The sequence below is a fragment of the Etheostoma spectabile genome, chromosome 8 (assembly GCF_008692095.1).
Source record: "Etheostoma spectabile isolate EspeVRDwgs_2016 chromosome 8, UIUC_Espe_1.0, whole genome shotgun sequence".
Taxonomy (NCBI): domain Eukaryota; kingdom Metazoa; phylum Chordata; class Actinopteri; order Perciformes; family Percidae; genus Etheostoma; species Etheostoma spectabile.
This window is the reverse complement of record NC_045740.1, coordinates 22,103,494-22,114,974: the sequence shown is the minus strand read 5'-3', so window position 1 is coordinate 22,114,974 and position 11,481 is coordinate 22,103,494. Positions and strand designations below refer to the sequence as shown.

Here is an 11,481-nt window from a genome sequence, read left to right as displayed (position 1 = left end):
ATCCGCGCCATGTGTCTCTATCTGTTTCTTTAAACCTCCAACGCGTGCAGATACACACAAACACACACACACACACACACACACACACACACACACACACACACACACACACACACACACACACCACACACACTTTCTGCCTCCACTTTGCATGGATAAATGCACTTAGAGAGATTTACTCAAACACAAAGACATGATGCCAACATAAAACACAGGGGAACACACAAAGAGCACAACAACAGAGGACCCTGTCTGTGCCTGTGCTGCAGTGCATTATGTGAGTGGGTGTGGTCATTGATCTAAACCCTGGAGCTGGAAATATGAAACCATGTAGGAGAAGACGGCGATGGTAGTGTGTGTGTGTGTGTGTGTGTGTGTATTGTGTGTGTGGGTGTGTGGTGCATTAATGTCTCTGAACAGGGACACACCGACTGCTGCGAGGCTCCAAAGAAACTTATACTGATTAAATTAAACAAGTTTCATTAAAGTGTATTGAACAATCACTCTCAGGACATACAAGATGTAAATCACACACACACACACACACACACACACACTCAACATACAGACTGTTGGATGCAGAGCAGCAGTAGCAGAGGGAACCAATTAGTGGTCAGGCTTTGATGATGTCACTGACAAGTCACGCACTGGTGGCACAGCTTCCGTTCGGAGGGAAACATAACACCACACTACACACACACACACACACACACACGCACGCACCACACACACACACACACACACACACACACACACACAGATGATGCATGTGACAGAGGAGACTCCTGGAAGCTCAAAGCTAATGACTAAATTAGAGGGCAACAGAGGTGTCAGAGAACAAATGATCTTAGAGGGTTTGTGTGTGTGTGTGTGTGTGTGTGTGTGTGTGTGTGTGTGTGTGTGTGTGTGTGTGTGTGTGTGTCTGTGGGTGGATGTGGGTGTGGGTGGATGTGTAGAGGAGAGAGAGAGAGAGAGAAAAAGAGAGAGAGAGAGAGAGAGAGAGAGAGAGAGATATCACATCATCTGGGAAAAATTACCCAAAAAATTGGGGTTGCAGACTGAGAGTACATGTAACCAGATGTATTGACATAATATATGGAAACTGTGCCTGGAAGATACAATCTAACAAAGTTTAAAAATATCAGCATCATGATGACACGAAGAATAAGAAATCTCTTAATGTATGTCTTTCTGTACCCTGAAACCGGAATACTTCAAAGACAAAAGGACAAATACCCAGACTTGAATACACAGCTCAACAGTCATGTAGACAGTTGGCATGTTTGAACACAGACTGAACGTGGTGCTTTCCAAAGACTGGACTGGTGCTACGGCTGCGGGAGGATCTAAACTGTCACCACATCATAATCTGCTAAAGTATATAAACCAGAACATCTTGCACCTATTACACAGTACAATTTTGGTCTATTGGTTGCCTTGGAAGTGCCCACCTTCTACAAACAATCATACTGTACAACTGTTTTATGTATCAAACAAAAAGGTTAACAGATGATTACAATACCTTTTATTATGTGGCAGATGGATGTACCATATATATATATATATATATATATATATATATATATATTATATATATATTCAACTATAATGTATACACATTTCTGTTTTAACGATGACTGTACAGACTTTTACTGTCCTGCACTGTACAGCTAAAGTAGATTTCTTCCAGGTATGGAGCTGCAGGTTCAAAATAATATTTACACAGTTCACCAATACCCATGTCTATAATGCCAACCTTTTTTTATTGACTCCTATTAATTTGGAACAACTTTTATCAACTTTTAGGACAATTATGGTATCTAATGTGGGATGGAGTTTTCATGACCATAGAGGAAGTAGCAAAAAGTTAAGGGAGTGACTTCTTGTAGCATTAAAAGGCTTTGGAAGCGGACTTTTTAGACACAGTGGTGCTTTAAGCTCAATGCTAATAACATGCTCTCAATTGCAATGCAAAATTTTGATGTTTAGGGACTGTTAGGTTTTTATTTAAGGGGCAACCGGAGGAGTTTTGGGGTCTTTAGTCGAAGAAGACTTGACCTTCACTTTGCCAACTATACATTTTTTATGACCCTCCAAAAGGATTGGGAACAAAGACATGACCCTCCCCAACAATTTGTTGCTGTCTTCGGTTCAGCTTTGTGCTGGGTAAAGATGAACAGATAGCAAATGTTTTTTTACAGCCATGTCATACATGACTAGCCTCTGCCTTCTCATCTTACACATCATACTCCACTGTTGTAGTGGCAATTCCAGTAGATTTACTCACTAATATTGTTGTGGAAACACAATAAGCATGGAAACTAATTGCACACTTCCTGCATTACTGCATTACATCGAAAAACTAAGTTACAAGTAAACTAGTATTCACATAAAAAAACATTGAGATCATTCAAAAAAGGGTAATAACAAATTTAACACATGAACTGGTTGCAATGGACTCGTCACTAGGCTTCTTTAGTTGCCAAAGCTGAACATTATCCAAAACTCCATTTCTCAAATGAGCCTGCATGCTACCACTCCTTCCTTTCCAAATGACATGAAAAGGCTGTCGTTCGCACAATTTCACAAACAATCACCGGGACCGAAAGGATATTTGAGTCCTGTGTGGCTGCAGCCTGGAGACCTCCTCTCTCATGCCGTCCCGGCTGTGTGCTGTCATGCGTACTTTCCAAGAGCTTTGTCATTTTAAAATGAAAGCTTGCGTCTGGTCCGCTATGTTTTCATATGTTTTGCATTCGTAAGAATAAAAATACATGACCCTCCCCTATTTTTCTCTGGTGGTCCATTCCATAAATACCAAATGGTCCCTCAGCAGGTAAAATGTTCACTAAATTCATTTAAGCACCACGGTGGCTAAGTGGTTAGCACTTCTGCCTCACAGCAAGTAGGTACTGAAGAGTTTGAGCCCCGGTTCAGCCTTTCTGTGTGGAGTATGTATGTTCTCCCCGTGTTTGTGTGGGTTTTCTCTGGGTGCTCCGGTTTCCTCCCACCATAAAGACATGTATGCTAGGAAACTAGGACTACAGTTAGCTACACTACAGTTAAAATTAGCTGCAGTTAAAATTAGCTGTCTGGCTTACACTGGCACATTTACAGAAATGTTGATTAATGTGTATCATCCTAATCAAATAAATACAAATCTAGCACAGTGTTTCTGAAACTTTATCAGAACAAGGAGCACTTACCCAATAAAAAAAACTCACAAGTTAACTGCCAAAATATACCCAGAAACAGTAAGCCTCTAACATCAATAGTATTTTACAAAGTACAGCCAAATTGAATGATAGTTTTTACAAATAGCTAACTCTCTCATTCTCTGTTGTCATTTTAATAAGATCAGATGGTGCTGCTTATGCTTGAGCCAACGATCAAAAATGTACTCAAGTATTGTACTTAAGTACATGTACTACATTTCAGAGAGGAACATTGTACTTTTTACTCCACTACATTGATCTGACAGACTAAATTAAGATATTTTTTGAACAAATAAACACATGTTGTTTAAAAAATTATAGTAGTTAAAAAAATTAAGTCCAGCTGAAGTGATTAGAAGATTAAACATTTGATTGACAGAACTGTTTTGATCATTTCCAGTTTCTAAAATGTGAGGATATTTCTACATTGAGTACTTTTACTTTTAATACTTTAAGTACATTTTCGTGATGATACTTAGGCCTACATATTTTTTACTTAAGTAATATTTTCAACGCAGGAGGTTTATTTACGTTGCACAGTACAATGTTTATACAATGTGGTAGTACTTTTACATAAGTAAAGGATCGGAGTACTTCTTCCACGGCTGGTCAGTTGACAGTAACCGTAAACTTTATTTCTCCGTATTTCCTCCAAATGTAACACTGATCATTTGTGACATAATTCGGAGGCAAAACAGTCAGCTTCATCACTGAACACACACAATTTTTTTTTCAAATAATAGCCTGATGTTTAAATTTAGAAATGTGTTTATTTAATATTGAAAACAACACCTCTATGCACCTCACGATAAGGCTGTGAGTTGCTGGCAGACAGTTTGAGTAAGTACTCTTTTGGAGTTTAAATTAAAAATATGATATTTTACCAAAACTATCCACGGACCTCAAGGGGTTGCTAATGGACCATTCTTTGAATAGGCGTTAGCATGCTAACAATTGCGAAATAGTACAGCCGAGACTGATGGGAATGTCGTTACTTGTGCAGGTATTTTGACCACATGTTGGATTGGATGGAAAGTTTTCCAAATTATCAAATTTATTACAGTTACTTCTGAGAGGAACATTAATATGTGTACACAATTTCCAGGTTGCTGTGCTAAAATGCTGTGTTCATGCATATACAGGAAATGGTTTGAGAATGAATGAAGCCCTACATATGTGTGTTTCTGTCCTGGGTTTTGTGTTCAAGAACACACAAACACACACACACACACACACAACCACTAATCTCTGTCATCTGTCTCTTTCTGCATCTTTCACTCTTTTTCTCTGTTTCTAGATTTTGTTTACTGTTCATATGTTTGTGTGTTATTTTGTGTGTGGATATGTGTGTGTAAGGCTCAGCAATCAGTCTGGCGCCACTGTCTCTTCAGCATGCAGTAGTAGTGCACACACACACACACACACACACGCACACACACGCACACACACACACACACACACACACGCACACACACGCACCACACACACACACACACACACACACACCACACTCGCACACACATACGCATCCTTCAACAGTGAAACTTGCAGAATAAATCCTACGGTTTCAACTTCATCTAAAGTCACATCCTCAAATATGACATTCTGCCAGCAAACAGTTTCTGAACCAAATCTCAAACTGTTCTAAGTGTCCATGACCCAAACATTATTTGGGGACAGAAAAGCGGCTGTGTGGAGGCCTCTCTTTACCCTGACACTTTAGTGAAAAAGTAGTGGGAGTGTCATAGACAAAGGCTATTAGGGGAAGAATACAATGTCCTCACAATTTAGAAAAACAAAACACAAACAGGTGACAGGTGAGGATATCACAGCAGAGTGTTGTAGGGGGGGCTGTGTCATATCAAAATATTTTCCCTCGTTACATTGAAGGGAATAATATCAGGTGTGTTGTCAAAATGGTGTGGCCAGACAGAGAGGAGAGATTGGATGACCCTTGAGGTTGATGCATTTTGCAGCATATTTTCTTTTTCTATTTTCACATCTCGTACCACAGTTCTTGATAATTTTGCTGTTGTATATCTTTTTTCTGTACAAGCTTCCTTTGTGTATTTGTGGTTGGCTGGAGTGTATTGAGAAAGCATAGTTTGTTAAGGGCGGACATCAATACTATTCAGCTGCCTAAATATACAATTTTAGCAACTGGACAATTTTACCTAGTGAGTAACCATCACTCTTTCAGAGTATGCTCTCATTTTCCAAGATGTCTTTGCAGTTTGGCTGTCTTGGTTTAAGCAATGATAAAGGAACCTTGTGTATTGATGGCAATGATTTATTCATTGATGCCTTTATTGACATTTGAAACAAGAGTTAAAGGTGCAATATGTAAGACTGACAGCTAGTGTTTAAAACAGTTACTGCGGTACAAATTCAAAAGGCTGTTGTTGCGCCAGGCTGAGACGACAGCGTCAACAACATTGTTGCTAGACGCTTGTCTCACAAAGCCAGACATTACTTCACAGTCGAGTAGCTAACGTTAGATGCTAGCTATACTGACAGTCATAGAAGCCTGTACTCATGCAGAGCTCCGTACTGCCGGACAGACACATTTCCTCGGCTTAGAATTAGCTACGGTAGTAGCCGCGAAAAATGACACTACCTTGCTGTCCTCTTCACCCAACTGAACACATTTTATTGGCTTAGAATTACAGCAACAATCGTTAAACACACTGCGAACTCACGGTCCTCTTTTCCCGATTTACCCTCTCTTGGCTTAAAACAACTCACTGTTGTCGGCTAAGACCGCTGAACGGGCTACATGTTGTAAACAGCAGTGGCCCGCTGGCCTGGTCCTCCGGTAACGTTAGCAGTTAGCAAGATTAGCAGGGTTAGCAGGGTTAGCATGGCACATTAGCCAGGACCAGCCAGGATCCCTTTACTGGCTGTGTCCCAATTGTTTTTGCAAGTAACCAACTCGGGTACTCTATGCTATACAATTCAATGTGAGTACACGAATATTGAAATTACATAAAAAGCCCGGCCTTGTAGGCGTAATAAATTACCCTAAAGCTAACCCGTTCAGGACAAAATTTGCCAATTCTGCGTCCTTTTGGGCTACAAATACATCTCCAATATTTACTCTGAAACCACAAATAAAAGAGAGACTACTACCTACACTGTTTTTTAAATGTGACAAATCTAGTGCAGCATCCCAGGTTAACTGCATGCATTACATTTTCGCACGCACGCGCGTGCACACGCACACACACACACACACACTAAAGGCAAGGATTACGGACATTTCAAAAGCATCGGCCATATGCCAACAACATACGGACCAGAGACACTTATACAGTCCTTTATTTGCGCTTCATCGTTAATAAAGACAGAAAAACTGTTTTTCGGCCAGTACACCAAATAGGGCATCCTGAAGGATAGTTGTCAATCAAGGTAAACTAAGGATGTGTGTGGGGGTGAGATCGCCTTAAAAGTGACCAATCATATATGGACCAGTGCTTCCTTGGTTTACGGCTCCAAAGTGTCAAAAGTCAGTTTCATTTGGGCAAGCAGAAATCAACATTGCGAGCAGAGTTTACCAGCACTCACAAAGCAGACACTCTGCGGCGCATGGTGGCTGCATGCTCTGAGCGCGTGCTGCTTAGTTTCATACATGCAGGTGCCATTCTTTCCCTCTCCTTATGTTTTGTTTCATGCTTGCAGCTGCCTGTATAACTCTGGATTGTTGAATTGGTGCGCAAAGAACAATATCTGCACGTGTGAAATGATATAACTTGATCGTGAGCATGTTTTATCGTGCCCGCGAGATATGAAATAAACCTGATGCCATATCCAATTTATAAAAAATAGAATTTTTACAATCTTGCATCCTTTAAAAATGATCATAATTCATATATCTGTAAATTTAAAGCTGCAGTGTAATGCAGTGTTTACATTCAGGTGAGCAAACTATATTCGTCTGTTGCCAAAAAGTTGCTGGTAAACAGCTGCTGGTGCTACAATTCTGTAGGACTGGGTTCATGCTTGCTAGCAAGTTAGCAGCTAACGCTAAAATTAACCTCATCCACAGCTGGCTCCCATTAGCCTGCAACAACACTGAGAGTCTGTACTTCTATTCTTTCTCTCTTTGGCTTTCAAACACACGCACGCTCGCACGCACACACGCACACGCACACACACTCAAACACACACACACACACACACACTCACACACACATTCAGTCGCCAAGTTTAACCTGGCTGTGCTATCCTTTTGGTTTGGCACCATCTGTATTTGGAAATGAAGGCGGGAGAGAGGGAGGAATGGAGGGGGAGAGCGGATGGAGGGTGGACAGCAGAGAGTGAAGGAGGGGAGGATAAAAGGAGGGAGTGGGGGATCTACGTTTGGAACAAGGATGTATACAAAAAACATAAGGAACAGAAAGATGGGAGGGAGGAGACAGGAGTGTGGATACTCGTGTTAAATGTCACAAGAACTAAAAGACAGGAAAAAAAAAGTAAGCTGAGCGAAAGAAAATATGTAGGGTAAAGTAATGAAAATAAAGCAGGGGCAGAAACTGTTACCTGGTACCTGAGTCTGAATCATAGTTCATGAGCTACTATCTCATCCTTTTCTACTCTTGTTAGATTTTTTCCCTGGTTCACAGTGACTGAAGACAGCAAACTTGATTATTACTTTTTAACCCGCTGTTCATTACTTCATTACCGCTGTTCATTGTTCATTACTTTGTATTGCTATTGTCCATTATTCTCTTTCTTCACTTCTGTTTTATAGTCTAAAGAATAAGTTTGACCTAAAATATATAAGAAAAACTAAGAAAAACTACAGCAAACTCAAAAAGGATTTTAAAAAACAAACTGTTTCTGGGTCTACGGAACATTTGGGAAGAAATAAAAAACTACTGCAAGACAACTAACCATCACCAAGTATCAGACATTTGTGTGTGTGTGTGTGTGTGTGTGTGTGTGTGTGTGTGTGTGTGTGGTGTGTGTGTGTGTGTGTGTGTGTGTGTGTAGTTTAGCTGTGACCGTAATTAAGAGAAGAAGTTGCAACGTACACAAGATCTCTGCCATGGCCTGACAGTTGTATTCCACAGGGAGGTCAAGCAGGCTCGGGGGTGGGGTGTGTGTGTGTGTGTGTGTGTGTGTGGTGTGTGTGTGTGTGTGTGTGTGTATGTGTGTACATGTGTATATGTGTTTCTTTGTGTTTGTGATGTATGAAATTAAATCTGGAATGCTGGTAGAAAAACACAGCAGAAATGTGCAAATGTACTCAGTTCACAATTACAGTAAAGGCTCTGCACCGGAACATCTGAGTGAAGTTGTCCACTTTGTTCTAAAGAAAAATTCTTTTCCTGTACATTACACTCTAGAAACTACATTCTGTACTCGCCTGTTCTTTTTTTTTATACAAGTAGAATATAAATGAATATCACATAAAAGTAGAGACTGAAACCTTATACTTGTGTCTTTTGTTGGAGCTGCATGAAAAGAGCATTTGAGGTCTGGAGTAACTTATTGTGAGTCGCTATGCTGCTATATAATGACCTATTTTGAATATGGATGAAAAGAGCAGACTGTCAGCACCTTTATCTGGATCCTCAGATGTGTGTGTGTGTGTGTGTGTGTGTGTGTGTGTGTGTGTGTGTGTGCGCGCAGTGTATGTGTGTGAGCGCTCAGCTTCAGTTCCGTCAGTACCACTGTGAAACTGCTTTACATTGACGACTCCTAGCCTTATTAATACTTCATAGATCTGTGAGCACCGTTGAGGTGACAAAGAAGAAGGTATTATTTTACACACACACACACACACACATACACACACACACACACACACACACACACAGCCACACACTCTCTGTCACTGCTATAAACTGTCATGCATATGTCTTTTTTTGTCTGCCACAAACACAATATCAGAAAACTCTTCTGCAAAACGTCCATCAACACAAGCACACACACACACACACACACACACACACACACACACACACACAAACACACACACACAACATGGCACTTGTGTTAAATAATTAACAGTGTGAGATTAGTCCGTCAGCCTTGGGGCATGGAGGTTCATCGATTCCCCAGAATGCATTTTTAATGACCTGCCAGCCGGCATTCATTTCAGCTAGCCAGTGTCCGTGGAGGGCCCTCTGACACACTCACATTCACAACCACACACACACACTAACACACACACAAACACACACACACAAACAAAGTCCAGGCTAGTCGCCAGGGGAGACAATTAACATTCACATAAACACAACAACAGCAGCACCACTGCACTGTAAAGTGGATATTACCTTGACAACAGCAGCAGAATAACATCTTCTGAGCTCTTTAAGTTGTTTAACTTTAATATTTCTAACTACTTAAGAGGCTCTATCCACTACACAGCAATTAAGGAAAACTCACATTTAAAGCTCGTTCACGTGTTACTCACATTAGTTTCTTCTTCCACAATAGTGGCGAAAAACAGCAGGAGAAAATGCCAGGAGTTTTCATTAAAACAAAATTATGACTGATGTATTGACTGCATGCCAAAATAATCACAATCGAAATAGACACGTTGCTGACCAGCATTTAAAACGTTTTTTTAAACAGCGTCCGACGCAGTCACTCCACATAAAACACACCAGGGCTACATTCCCTTCCAGCTAACAGTGAACAACGAAGAACAGCATCACTGATCTATTTACCCAATAGTCTCTGTCTAGCTCATCTGAAAACACCATGTTACCTTGTCGGTCACTACACCGTGGGCTGCCGATAACATGAGCTTTACCTGCCTTAACCAGTTTAGATTGTACGCAACTGCTGTTATTTCAGACTTAGTTCACGAATAAGTCTTGAACAGTTGACTCGTTCATAAACTCACAGAGGGGCTTTGGTGAGAGTGAACGGGGAAAACACTGAATGGAATAGACATTTGTTGTTAACAAACTGAAAACACTGATGTATGAAACCAGTTAGATACATTTACTTTTAATCGAAGGTGCCGGAATGTTGTTTGGGCCACCCTTCTGAACACAGGGAGCTCATTACAAACTGATCCCTGTCATTTGTGGACCTGTGTACAACCTGACACACAAATCAATATATCTTCTGTCAAGAGCTGTTGGCTTGAACAAGGGATGTACATGTTAGATTTCAATGTACTAGGGGTGAAAAATAGATCTTTATATGCATCATGATTCTCTCCTGAAAGACTATGTCTTGATGCAGAAAACTCAAAAATCAGAGATTTGAATGCCCAATTCTCAACATTATATTCCCCTGAAAGATTTTTTAAAGACCAACCCCATTGAAAGAGAGCCTTTTGAAAAAACGCTGGGCTGAGCAAATTGGATGGTGAAACGGGATGGACGTGAAACATGTGCGTCACTGCACTTCTTTGCAATGATGGGAAATATGTTGGCGGATGTAACCTTCCAGTTGACATAACTCTTCCATTTGTTACCACTATTACTTTTATAAAAGATAATGGAATTAAATTCATTGGTTCATTTTAATTATGGATCATTACAAATACCCTTTTTTAAGTGAGTAGTCACACGGTGAGGAACATGTATCATGTATGGAAATCATGAATGTTGATGCATCAGTAATGGTTTTACAATCACATTGCAGCTCTCTGAATCAAATCGTGAGGTGCCCAAACATTCACACCCCTACAACGTACACAACCTAAATAGCCTGACATGTTCAGGAAAATGAAACTCAACATTGGCATTTATAAATTCACACAATGTTTGTGTTGCTGTGTGCGTTTGTAGATGGTAATTTTCATTTCATGAAATAAAAGAGGAACTGAAAGCCAAAGAGCAAACAGAGATGTATGAGTTTTTCAAAAAGCTATTTTTTCTGTAAAGTGTTCACGTTTTCATGCGTGTCAACAAAGTGGGATGAATCACATACTGTATGACTAAAAGCATGGTATAAATGGCAAATCTAATAGATTAGTTTAGATTTAAATAGATTAGATTTTAAATAGGACATTTTGTCAACAGTTGTTTGATGGGTTAATCAGACAACAGACACACAATGTGTGTGTGTGTGTGTGTGTGTGTGTGTGTGTGCAAGTGTGCGTGTGTGTGTGCACATGCTTTTGGTTATCTGTAAAATGGCTTCTTGCTCTAATGGGAGACATTCCTATCAAGATCAACACACACACACACACACACACACACACACACACACACACACAAACACACATACACAAACACACACAGAAACACACACACACAAAGCAATGATATATGGCGAGGCAGAAAATCTAATTAGA

The 11,481-nt window shown here is 40.3% G+C and overlaps 1 protein-coding gene and 2 long non-coding RNA genes across 6 annotated transcripts in view; 2 read left to right on the top strand and 1 right to left on the bottom strand.

Moving 5' to 3' along the window:
• The window catches only part of cbfb (core-binding factor subunit beta), a 45,458-nt gene that overhangs the window by 25,683 nt on the left and 8,294 nt on the right, over positions 1-11,481 (bottom strand). The gene's annotated exons all lie outside the window — the stretch shown is intronic.
• LOC116694448 (uncharacterized) lies at positions 3,969-11,189 on the top strand. Its single transcript, XR_004333155.1, has 3 exons — positions 3,969-4,059; positions 5,048-5,051; positions 11,180-11,189. It is a non-coding gene; the product is annotated as an uncharacterized LOC116694448 (long non-coding RNA).
• On the top strand, positions 5,772-6,209 carry LOC116694468 (uncharacterized). The gene is made up of 2 exons (XR_004333175.1): positions 5,772-6,060; positions 6,098-6,209. It is a non-coding gene; the product is annotated as an uncharacterized LOC116694468 (long non-coding RNA).